The 14,103-nt window shown below is 33.2% G+C and overlaps 1 non-coding gene across 1 annotated transcript; it reads left to right on the plus strand.

Moving 5' to 3' along the window:
• Nucleotides 1-530: 530 nt before the first annotated feature.
• On the plus strand, nt 531-603 carry Trnat-ugu (transfer RNA threonine (anticodon UGU)). The gene has a single exon. It is a non-coding gene; the product is annotated as a tRNA-Thr (tRNA).
• Nucleotides 604-14,103: the final 13,500 nt, after the last annotated feature.

Below are 14,103 nucleotides of genomic sequence, written 5' to 3' on the forward strand. Positions count from 1 at the left end.
ACGAAACTGTGGATAGATTCATAGGCCGTAATATTCATATTAAAATTTGTAATAAAATGTTTTAAGCAAATGTGTGTTTTACATAAATACATAAATACATAAATGGTGTATTATAACTTCAGTCTGATATGGCTAGACAACTAGAATATTCATTTGAAGACAATTGAAACCCCTTTGATCAATGTTGCCCGATAGGCAAGAAATATTCTTAAAATGTTCTTTTAATTCCACAACAATCCTTTTTTCTAACTGAATTTTTTTTTTCTATTGAACCCGTTGTTCGCCATCAAACTTTGGGAAGTCGTTGACATTACTATTTGGGAGATTTCCCGTGCATTCTCTTCGTGCATTGCACCACACATCTACCTCCCCCCCCCCCCCCCCCCCCCCCCCCCCCCCCCCCCCCCACTGCCTTTGCTATTTCAACATTTTCCCTCGCCGAGCAGTTTGGTTGTGATCGATCCTCGAACAGAAGGAAAGAGTATTTTAATATTTAAATATAAGATATTAGAAAACAAATATCATTATAAGCCTCCATAGCTCAGTGGCTAGAGCACTGGTCTTGTAAACCAGGGGTCGTGAGTTCAATCCTCACTGGGGGCTACATTTTTTTAAAGCGGCTTTTTTATTTTTTTTTATTTTTACCACTACTAGTTTGTACGCTAGTCTACAGGCTTACATTGTTTAACATTTTTGGAATATTTTTGATAGTATCTGGCTCACTGGTCGCAAAAATGTTGGTTTTATAGATGTAGTAATTAGTCCATATGATGAGTCGTCCATGTGAAATTCTAGTCACAGAACGCACTAATAACACGGGGCAATTTTTTTTTTGACGCCGTTGAAAAAGCGCTAGGTAAAATAACACAATCCAACGGGTTTCCATAAAGCTAGAATAATAGCTGTTTGTCGTGTAATTTATGATACACTATATACATTGAATAATTGTTATATTCATAGATAATCATAGAGGCAGGTACAGAGTAGAATTTGGTGCAAACATATTTAAAATTTTAAAAGTAAGTTTGTTATATGATTCAATTGTTTCTCATTCTTCAAGAATGACTTTAAAAAGTACATATTATTTTTAGGTAAAGTAAATTTTGATTGCAAAAAATGTAAATAACAAATGAACGTTAGATGCTGTTTACAAACAATTACAATTAAAAACAAGAGTATGACACAAATGTAACACTACCTCAATGGGGGTGTAAGAGATGGTCATCCTTGTGATAATATAGCGACACCAAACATCAGAGTTTCTTCCAGGCATCTTTTCGGGGGGGGGGGGGGGGGGGGGGGGGGGGCTTCTACCGCCCCCCCCCCCCCCGAACGAAAATGAAATGTATATAATTTATATAGAAAATATATACTTTTAACAGTGTCCGCCCCCCCCCCCCCCCCCGAAAGAAAAAGGTCTACCGCACCCCCGAAAATTTCAAGTGCCCCCCCCCCCGGAGAAAAAAAGGTCTGGAAGAAGCACAACAAAAATCTCGTGACTTGCCTATAACTAGTTACTATCTCAGATTGATAAATGAAATTTCACATGCAAGTAAAAGATGTAATTACTGCCTTCTGTCAAATTTTGAGTAAATTCCGTTGACCGGAAGAAGTAATTTACGCTATTTTTCGATTTATCAAAAAACGGCATGTGGATTTATAAAGTAGGCCTACTAACAATATTCTAAACTTTTATACACATTTTGTTTGGCGTTCGCTTGGTCCGCAATTCTTTTTTCTACGAGATTCTATTCTATTTTTAAAAAGTATAAGTAATTAAAAATCATGTCTATATCCCGCGTTGCCATCCCCCATATTGTTATATAAGAATACTCGATAAAGTTTAGGGGAGATCACTCCAATTTTTTTTTATCATGATAATCATAACAAAGCCTTTTCATATTTCTATAACTTCTAATGTCAAACTCTCAACGTAACAACTAACACATCACCGTTAGCCTCATATTCGATGAATTGTCAAAGGCGATACACACGTAGCTCCTTTCAGGCATATCTTCGGGGAGGATCTCCCCACCCCCTTCCCCCCCACCCCCCCCCCCCCCCCCCCCTTCCCCGGGCCGAAAAACATCTACAGCTCCCGAACGAAAGATAATGTATATAAAAAGTATATACGTTTAACAGTGTTCGCCCCCACCCCGGAAAGAAAGTCTTATTGTAATTCGACATACTATGATGCGTTTAATTTAAGAAAGGCTCGGGTTAATACCGAATATATTATCACTTTCCTGTTGTTAGAAAAAAAAAAGTTTAATTGTAAGGGAAATAACCAAATCAAATATATTAAACAATTACAAATCCAAAATCAGAAAACCAAAATACACATTAATTTTTTGTGCGACTTTTTACAAATACTTATACGACTGCTATGTAATATAACATGTCTACTAACACTAGATGTATTTAAAATAAATATTGCATCTTATTTTCACTTAGAGACTAGAAACATTAACTTTATTATAATAATCATTCTTTTAGTATTGTTAAAGTACGCATTAGCATACAGACAATTATTCATTTACGGAGTATTTCTGGATCCCTTGCATTAGGGACATAAATCAAATTAAAATTATAGTTAGTTTACTTTATTCTAAGTAGGTATATAGTTTTAGTTGGGCGCCGAGGTATAATGAGTCATTAAGATACCATTATTATACTGAACCTAATGGGTCACTGTCGTTCATATATGCAGCATACATATTCAGCTTTTACAGTAAAAATACAATACATATATTTAACGTTAACAAAAATAAAATAAATAAAATACAACTTTATTTCCAATGAAATTCAAACACTTGCAAAAAGTATTATGTGATATGTTGTCTGTAATGTAAAAGAACCGTCAGACATGGCTGTCATTTATCTCCTATTCCCTTATATACCCAGGTTAAAACCACTCTAATTTAATCAATCACAGGTACAGGTAACATTCAAATCTACGGAATAGATGAAGTTGGTTTAGGGATATGCCTATGACTATATTTTGTATAAATTAAAGTACCGAGAAAATAGACAGCACTATTAACCTAGCGCCCGTTGTATCCTTCCTCAACGGGCCATTTTTCTCGTATAATATTAGTGGCAATTTAAAAAAAAAAACAGGGACATTTTGTAAAATGAAACTTTTGGCTCTTTGTCTAAAAAAGAAAGCCGACCCCTGAGTCTAAGATCCGTGTAGATTTGTCCCGTTAGTAAGGGATCCAGAAATTTAAATAACAAGGAATACCATGGAAACTGTGGTTGGGCATATTTTAACGCTACTTAAATAATGATTCTTGAAAAAAGCTAATGTGTGTCTATTTTAATTGGACATATGGTACAGGTTGTATTTTATTTTTATCTATAACTAATACAAAATTGTTTGCATAATGTACAATCGCATACATTTTAAAATTAAAACATTAAATACAGATGGTGTATTTTGTTATGAGTTATTCGATTCGTATTTGTTTGAGCTATTTTATTAAGTTATTTCCCTTGCCTTGCAAAATTATGTCCCTTCTGTAAGGGCTATAAAATTATTTTTAAATAAAGGGATTTTCGCGTATTTATGCATCGTATTTTTTTACATGAAGAATATTTAACATTAAAAAAATAAGTAAATGGTTATTCTGAGTGAAAACGGTACATATGATAAAGGTTCTGGATCCCTGACATAAGGGACACAAGTGAATTTAATTTTGTTAGTACTAATTAGTTACATTATGGATTTAGTTGGGAGCTAAAGTGTCGAGGGTCACAAAGTCATTTTATTAAAGCTAAAGGGTCGATGTCGTTTTGTCATGTTCATCTATCTTGTCAGACATGTCGAATAGTTATGTGGTGTAAAGATACCTCATTAATTATTGAAAGAAAAACTTAGCGAAAATGCTAGTGGTGTGGATGCGAATCTTCTTTAATCAGAGTTCTTTCAGACATTTTTATCTAGGTGGCAATTGCAACTTCCACGGGAGGGGGGAAAAAGATTTGACAAATCGCCTAAAATAATATTATTACGACTCGCTTATTAAACCCTTAAAGTTTTAAAAAAAAGCGAAATGTTACAGGTTTATCTCTTCAAGCAAAAAAAAAAATATTTTTAGCAAAAGATAAAAATATATCAACGGCAAGAAAATATATACACTAAAACACTGTGAGTAATTAAAGTAACTAACAGTTTTCCAAACCTAAATCTTAATCTTCAAAAATGTTAATTTTAGTATCGAAATCAAAATACGCAACGGTAGTGTATTTTAACCCACGTGTGTATAGTCCCCTAAAGTAGCAACTCTGTCTTCTAGCCTAACACGGATGTATTGTATTATTTTGTCCACATTTTTTATGAATCGCATTTTTATTTTTATAGAGTATATTATCGTTGTCCAAAGTCTGCAGCTATATTTCATGAAGACTGTTGTAGATTTCGATGGAATCATATTTATTTCCATTTAAATAGAGGAACCGGTGAGTGCCATACAAAAAAATAACATAATTATATATATATATATATATATATATATATATATATATATATATATATATATATATATATATATATATATATATATATATATATATATCAAGCTAAGTTATAGGCACATTTGCTAAGAATTTTGTGATTGAATGGATATTATTAGGGTTTTCATTTATTCTGGTTTTTCATCAGTAAGGGAGAGAAACGCTATTTTCTTGAATTACATAGTATATCCGCTGTTGTTTCCCTTGGACTGTAGGGACACAAGTACCGTGCATTTCTTCTTCGACGCTTATAAAATTGCAAACGTCTGACTAACACAATATTATCTAACAATATACGAGCTTACTTATGTAAATGGATTGTCATTATTTACGAAAAGCATTTAACTATTTTGTGACCATTATAAGCATAACAAAGAAATTCTCAAATTGCTAAAACTACTATTGTCATACACGTAACAACGACCACGTCACCGCTGTCCTCATAGTCGTTGGATTGTCAAAGCAGCTACATAGGTAGACAGTAAGGCTTGATGTAAATAGTTTAATTCTAAAAAAATTCGCTGGCCAAGGTCGAATTTATTATCACCCTCCTGTAGTAAAATGGTCGCAATCAAGGGCAATAACTATACCAAATAAATGAAACAAATACGAATCGAAAAAAATACACCATAATTATTGGATTTATTTTTTATTTAACGTATGCAATTGTACTTTAATCAGAAAATGTGAACTAGTTTAAATTCAAAGAAAATACAAGTTGTATCTTATTTACACGAAGACAGTGGACACCTTAACTTTATTTTACTATTCATTATTTAAGTATTGTTAAAATACATTTAACAATACTCTATGTCTATTCGTTTGAACTATTTCTGGATCCCTTACAAAAGGGACAAAAGTGAATTTAAATTTTGGTTAGAGTAGTTTTGTTTCACTATAGATTTATTTAGGAGACAAGGGTCATTAAGTTTCCATCATTTTACTAAAGCTTAAGGGTCGATGTCGTTCTGTCAGGTGCCTCTATCTTGTCAGACATGTCGAATAGTTACGTAGTGTAAAGCTATCTCATTAGTTAGGGATTGAAAGAAAAACAATAAGCAAATATGTTAGTGACAGTGTTTCGTCCAGACTTTTTTCTCCGGGGGGGGGGGGGGGGGGGAGGGGCACTTGAAATTTTTTTTTTGGGGGGGGGGGGGGGGTAAACTTTCTTCGGGGGGGGGGCGGACACTGTTAAAAGTATATATTTTCTATATAAATTATATACATTTCATTTCGTTCGGGGAGAGGGGGGGGCGGTAGAAAGAGATGCCTGGAAGACACTCTGGTTAGTGGTGGGGATGTGAATCTTCTTTAATCAGGGTTGTTTCAGACATTGTATCTAGGTGACACTTGAAACTTCCGGGGGAGGAGGGGGGGCAATTTAAATTTAAAATATATCTCGAGCAGTCCTCATTGCTCTTTCACCCAAACCTATTAGGCGTTGGTAGATCAGATAAAAGACTTGGATACTACCAGTTACAGTTTATACGGGGAGACAAGTTCATTATTTTATATTTTAAGTGATGTATTCGGGAGCCGGACGTTTTACCGGAAGACACTTGCTTGAATGCCGTTTTTAATGTGAGACGTTAGCTTTATTTTAAGATTCATTTTTGAACCAAGCTAATACTACAACCAAGCACATTAAACCATTCTCACATGTCTTTAAACTTTATCCATACTTTAACTAAACTAACTAACCAACATATAAATTATTATTTACTTTTTTCCCTTCTTTTTCCCCCCTAAGACATGTATTTTACAGCGTCAGTTTGCCTTGTATGTTCGCTTTAGTATTAGAATTTTTATAATCGGCTTGCGACCCTTAAGTAAAATCGAAAGACAATATTTTAGCGCGGTCTAATGCTTTGTTCTTTCTTTAAGGCAGGGGTCGGTAACATCTTGAGACTGAAGAGCCAAAAGATGCAATTACAAAATGTAGGCTACCAGTTTTTAATGAGCCACTAACATTGTGTTTCAATATTTAGGATTAGGTATATATATATATATATATATATATATATATATATATATATATATATATATATATATATATATATATATATATATATACATCAATTGAAGCATCGACCTTGCATGCCGTTTAAAAGTTTAATTAAATCGGGCTCATAACTTCTTGTTTTAGGAGGTTTCAAGCACGCCTCTAGATTTTTAGTTGTTAGTTGGCTTCTTACTTTACTTTTTATTATATTCATGTAAGAGAACTCTTGCTAGCACGAATATATTGACCTAAAGATCGTCAGCACTCCAGATGTCAACTTCTCGACGTTACCATCCTGCAAATCTATTCCATGCGTCACGTATGAGTGCCTCAATTTTTACAGCTGCCCTGCTGTGCAGCGTAAGGTGCATGTTTTACTGAACCTTCAACTATTTTTACCTTGTCTTGAGTTTTGTGAATTTTCCGCTCCACATATGAGTCGTTTTCAAATCCAGGAATTGCATTTAAAGCAAACCAGCATCAATTCCAAATAGCTCAAAGTTAATCTCATTGGTTTTTGTGCTGAGATATTCTACTATGAACGTCAGAGTACTTGCATTTGTTTTGAATTGCTCAAATCCATCCTTCATTGTGTTTATTATAATGCTCAAGCAATTCATGCTAATAGTTGCATTGGTTTCTAGAGTAATATACCGCTCTCAGCGTCTTCAACAACAAAAAAAGTAATATTTGTTTTCGAAATATCCACTTCTCTAGCTGATTTTTCCTTTCCTTGCACTTTTACATTTAGCTCGTTAAGTTTCTTTGTGATATCCGCCATGAAGTTGAATGTTTCAATTAGGGATGAACAGTTTAATAATAGGAAGCACATTGAACATAGGGGAGTACCTAAATAGTCTAATAGTATAGCGAGTGTTTATTGTTTATGTTTATGATTGTGATTATATAATTCATTACCTAGTGTTGCAGAACAATATTTTCATGAGTTTTGAAAATAAAATAGAATAAATATTAATATTTGTGCCGAAGAACCGCATCTTGACATCAAAACAAACCGCATGCGGCTCGTGAGCCGCAGGTTGCCGATCCCTGACATACACTCATCAATGTTTCTCTTGTTTGTTTATTTAAGGGATTCAGACATAGCTAGAAAGAACTTTTTATATTCAAGCTTAGCAAATTTTAATACAAGTTAAATAAACATTCTTTAAATAAAACTAATGTATCTTAATTCTAAGTGAAACTATCGTGTTAGATGTATTTCATTTTATGTATATTTAAAACACAATTTCTTGACTACTGAACAACTGCAAACTTTTTAAAAATAAAACAGTAACAGAGATGGTGTATTTTGTTATGAGTTGTTCGATTTTATTAATTTGAGTGATTTTAATTAGTTACTTCCCTTGTATTTACAAATTGTGCCCTTCTGTAAGGGATACAGAATTAATATTAAATTAAAGGATTGTGTAGTTGTGCAAGTTTGCTGTTATTTAAAGAACTATTTTTCAATAAAGTTAATGTTTAGTCTGAGTGAAAACAGTATAAAAGATAAAGGTTGGAAAATTCGATATTTTGTACGATATTGTGATTTATATAAAATAATGCAAATTAAAATTGTGAAACATAAAAAAACCACATCCTATTAAATTACTACTTTTCAAAAGATGCCTGTACTGCAGGGGAGTAGCGAGGGGGGGGGGGGTGTGGGCGGGGGTGAGGGCCGCACCGGGTGACATTTAATTTAGGGAGGGTGACACCAAGGCAAAAAATAGCAAAATATATAGAGAAAAATGATAATTCCACTTAATTAAGTGATTAATTCGAGTGTTAAATAGTCTTTTAAGAGGTGAAAATTGAAAGTTAGAGGGAGGGGGTGCAAAGGGAAATTGAAAGTTTGTCCCCGTGAAGGGTCGCTACGCCTTTGGGGGTGACACGAACAAGTGCCGCACCGGGTGACAACCGACCTCGGTTCGCCACTGACCCCCAAATCTCAATTATCATTTTATGTAGATTACGCAACTTCCTAATTATACACGGTTTCATTTTATTAACAAAAAAACACAATTATATAACAATTAAGCACAATGTTTGGGAAATCTCGACTATTTGTCGAACCTTATCCGTTATATACAGATTTATAAAATATATAATATCGAATTTCACAGTTATCATACCCAACGAAATATAATACAACTTACGGACATATCAATAATAGACTATTTACCCGATATACCATATGGGACTTAATAATTTCAACCATCGGCTCGCCATAGCTGAATCACTCTCCCTAACAAACTGTGTGTTTTCAATAAGGCCTTAATAGTTATTTTTACCACGCTGTGAAATCAAGATATTATGTTGACAATACCCTGGCCACTTGACATGTCTGACTCGATATGATGGCCAGAACACAGTTTTGGTTGCACGAGACAAGGAGGCTCCTCTAAATGTATTTCTTTATCAGTTCATTGTCCCATGTATAGATACGATGTAACATTTTACTGTTGGCTTTGTCAACTACTCGCTCTAATAACAGGGGGAAACATAACTTATACATTGAAACTTAAATAAAATCAGCGTGTCTGATTTCAGAGTAATATCGCAATAATTGACTTTTTCCACTATTACACATAATATATTTATATCATGAGATAGGATAACGTATTATTTTTAACATCAATTATCCCATATTTCAACTACAATACAATGATATACAATATGGGTATTTAACTTCAACAAACTAGCCAACAGTACTCACACTAATGTATCGTGGATAAACTGCTGACATAAACATTCGGATATAGCGAGCTATCCAAGATACAAACCCAGACATAGAAAGACAGAAGTGGAAAGTGTAACCATACACTTGCTCTTGATATTTAAATTATCTGTCCCATTCCTGGGATCCGAAATAAGAGAGTTCGTCGGCCAGGTGAAAGTGCAAGTTTCATGTCATGTAACTCAAATAGTGTAAAAAATCTGTAATAAAGTCTGCGTGTTTGTACTGTGAGTTAAACATATATATTAAAATTACGTTTAGGTAAAAATAATATATTTTTGCATTTCTTAAAACAAAAATGCAGTTGTAGATGTAATTTAGAGAAATAATTATTTAATTACCGTTCACTGTTTGTGCGTGTACATGTTGTTATTTTAATGTTAATTTTCTCAATTTGTATTACTTCTCTCCCTTATTATGTGTTTGTTCTATTCATGTAGGGGAGGTAATGGTTATTGTATTTGATAATTAGTAGTATGGGTTGAGGCCAGAATAGATTAAAGAGTTAGCATAGCAGAATACTGAAAGATGGACCTTAAAAAATTTAAAAAACATACAACCGTCTATTAGTTTGTCATTTTTAGTCCTATATATTTTGAAAATAAAAACAGATTGGTGGCAACTCAATAAACTCAAGTAACTGGTTACACACACACCACTTCCCATTCAAAAGAAAATATTGTAGGTAATTTGTATAAAACACGTTGATCGTAATCTTAGATCATGGGTCTCCAAACTTTTCAGTCCGAGGGTCGCATTGACTATCAAATTTCAGTTCGGGGGCCAGTTTCTACCAGGCATGTCTTAGATTTTTCTAGGCAAAGTTCCTCAGCCATCACCAACAAAAGTCTTTTCCTTGGACATAAGATCTCCGCGGGCCGGATGAGAGGACATCGCAGACGAAAGGTGTTTTTATAGTAATCGAGCTATGAATAATTGTACGCTGAGAGTATCAGGTAGATCTATTAGGGCAGTTGGATAGTGTTTTGAGTAATCGTGAGTTCAGTAATCGTGTTTTGTAAATATCGAGTAGTTAATTTGATTGTTGAGAATAGATTGTTGAGATTATCGTTTGCAGTTCGGAAAATGATGGAAGGGTACATATAGGTAACATAGTGTTGTCACTAGGGCAGTGGACTTAACATAAAATACTCGCTCGTCTAAGTTAATCTTTTAGATGTGTAAAATATGGGAGACATTTTATAAACACAATATATATATATATATATATATATATATATATATATATATATATATATATATATATATATATATATATATATATTTATATATATAAAGGAATGAAATATAAGGTGTAAATATATTTTCTTTTGTTTAAGCAGTGTAGTTTTGAATAATAATAATTTCAGTTAAAAACATATATAAAACATAAGATCCGTAATAGAAAATATATTCTTTTAGTTAGTCCAAATGTACGCATGCAACATTGTTATTTTTTTTTGGTGATGTCAACTTCATGTTACCTGTGCCTGTGACAGATACAATTAGAGTGGTTTTAGCCTGTGTATGTAAGGAAATTGGAGATAAATGACAGCCATGTCTGACGGTTCTTTTACATAACATACAACATATCACATAATACTTTTTGCAAGTGTTTAAATTTCTCTGGAAATAAAGTTGTATTTTATTTTTTTTTGTTAACGTTAAATATATGTATTGTATTTTTTACTGTACAAGCTGAATATGTATGATGTATATGTGAACGACAGCGACACATTAGGTTCAGTATAATAATGGTATCTTAATGACCTATTATACCTTAGCGCCCAACTAAATCTATACTTTAATTGTCTTCTCTAACTGTAATTTTAATTTGATTTTAGTCCCTAATGCAAGGGATCCAGACATAATTCTTTAGAACAAAAACTCAATATGGTCAAAGCGTATTTTTACAGTACAAAAAGAACATAATAAGATGTAATTTGCATTTTAAATACATCTAGTGTTAGTAGACATTTTTGATGATTTAGCAACTGTATACGTATTTTTAAAAAGTCTCACATTACTTTTTTTTTATTTTGGTTTTCTGATTTTGGATTTGTATTTGATTTATATATTTGATTTGGTTATTTCCCTTGCAATTAAACATCAGGAAACTGATAATATATTCGGTATTAGACCGCGTTTCTTAAATTAAACTCATCATAGTATGTCCAGTTACTATTAGACTTTCGTTCCGGCCCGAAGAGGGGGGAGGGGGGTGAGATCTTCCCAGAAGATATGTCTGCAAGGAGCTACTTGTCTATCGCCTTTGACAATTCATCGAATATACGGCTAACGGTTATGTGTTAGTATTTACGTTGAGAGTTTGACATTAGAAGTTATAGAAATGTGAAAAGGCTTTGTTATGATTATCATGATAAAAAAAAATTGGTTGAATAATATTTTTTAAATGTACAACGTAAGCCTGTCAGGACAACGAGATGTATTGTCTTTTAAAATTCCTGTTTAAATTAAATATTGTTTTGGATCCATGGTCTTGACAGAGCTGTGGACGTCACGTGATGTTTTGTGTCGCTATCTTATAACAAGGACTACGTATCATTTGTATTTACTGTCTTTATATAAAACCAACATTTCAGGCTACAGCCCCGTTAACCAGGTTCACAATACGCCCCCACTCCATCGCTTCCTATCATAAATATTCCCAAAACTAAACAATGAGCGTATAGATTATGTTGTAACTAGTCGATTTTTTTTAAGGTTTACAAGACCAGTGCTCTAGCCACTGAGCTATGTAGACGGGTATTTACCGTTATTTATACTTACTTTAAATCCTTCGTTCTTGTGTTCGAAATCCGAGGATTAAAGCCTGCCGAGGGGACAAAGTGGGATCATAAAGGTGGGGCTCGAGGGTCTAAACTTCAACATTTGTGTGGATTGATCCCCTATATCACTGTACACGTCAGTTTTTGTAAACATCCTAGTCACTGTATTGTCTACTCGTCTCCAGTTGTACATAAACCTGTGACTGGTGACCTATGTGTGTCATGGTGCGTGACACGTTTTAGCTACACTTGGCTGAACTACCACTAAAGCTACATATTGTTTGATTGCTATAAAGATTACTCTATGTATATTTAAACAAATGAAACACGTAAAAAAATAATTTAAATATAATTTAATTTTTGCATCAGACCAGATATTAAAATAAATAAAAACAAAAAGCATGTAAACATGTAAACTGAACCAAGGTTTCATTTTTCACAAAACCTAACTAAGTCCGCTTCTCTGGTGTGCTCGTGATCACTCCCGGTTTATTCTTACTTAAAAACCTTTTTTTTTTAATAAAGTAAATGTTTATTCTGAGTGCAAACGATATATAAGATAAAGGTTAAAACAATCGATATTACTGCACGATATTGTGATTTATATATACAATTATGTAAATCAAAATTAAATTAAAACAATTACTATTTTTATAATCAAAGCTATAAAAATTTTAAGTCCAGATAACTTTAAAATATTTTTTTTTAGTTTAAGTAACATTTCTATTTATTTTCATCAAGCCTCCAACACAATTAAGTATATGTGTCAACTGGCTATGTGTCAATGAGGCCATTGACTCCGAGTTCACTTTTTCTTTCTCTTTTTTTGGATTAGCTTCCATAGCCTTTGTGCAAGAGTTGTTTGATTTTGGACTTGTATCTCCTAGAAGAGTGGCTGTCCCCAGCTAACGAGCCCCATCTGCCAGAGACTCCGTGATCGATAGTTATTTGTTTACATAACTTGCAGATACAGTTTTTAAACAACATAATGTATTTTGTATAATAAAATGTAAGCCTATCTAATAGCAGGATGTCATTGTTTATGTCGCCATTACCACATGAAAAACGAATTGCATTTGCTTGTTTTTTAAATTGTCTTTAATAACCGAAAATACTAAAACGTCAAATATATCCACTCTTTAACAAAAACCCAGGCAATCACGATTGTATAGCCATATTAATATTAATTACATCACGCATGCTTTTATAATTATTTAATGGGCCTTTCGAATACCTTTAAAACTATTCTCGCTTGGGTCCATTGTATGGGTCACAAGCACAGGTCACATTTAAGAGGGCATCAGAGAGGCGGATCTAACTTGGTGTTGTAAAAAATGCAACATTGGTTCAATTTACATGTTTAAATGTTCTTGAGTGTTTTTTTTTTCATTTTTATTTTAATATCTGGTCGGATGCAAACATTATAATATTAGATTTCTTTTTACATGTCTTATTCCTTTAAATATACATAGAGTAATCTTTATAGCAATCAAACAATATGTAGCTTTAGTGGTAATTCAGCAAAGTGTAGCTTAAACGAGTCACGCACTTGACGTTTTAAAAAAGTGTGTTAATATTAATTAAAATTTATTTTACAACGTTACACATTATTTTTATATTAAAGTTTAACCCTTAAATATGATACAAATAATAAAGTAATGTGGTTTAATTATCGAAAAGTAAATTTTGAATCCCTATAAAATGGGACAGATATTTTAATTACGCTTCTACGGACCCTGTTAATTGTTCCAGACATTAACATTGTATAGTGACTATTCATATACCATAAAGAGAAACATGTTAATGAAAGATCCTTATTGTCATTTCCGCACTCTGTGGCATCATCACTGGCCACAACACCAAAGATCAAAATGACCAACTTTTACAAACATGTTTGTATAAAACAAAACAAACTGGCCGATTGAGAAACCTGGACAATATACCAACCTCGTGCTTTATATAGTAACGTCCCCCTCAATTTCATACACGCAGAACAACATCTGCTAATTACGTATATTGTTTATTTCGGGAGTCTCTCCTTAGGGGGGGGGGGG

The sequence above is a fragment of the Physella acuta genome, unplaced genomic scaffold (assembly GCF_028476545.2).
Source record: "Physella acuta isolate Inbredline_101_S28 unplaced genomic scaffold, ASM2847654v3 ptg001397l, whole genome shotgun sequence".
In the NCBI taxonomy this organism is placed as follows: Eukaryota; Metazoa; Mollusca; class Gastropoda; family Physidae; genus Physella; species Physella acuta.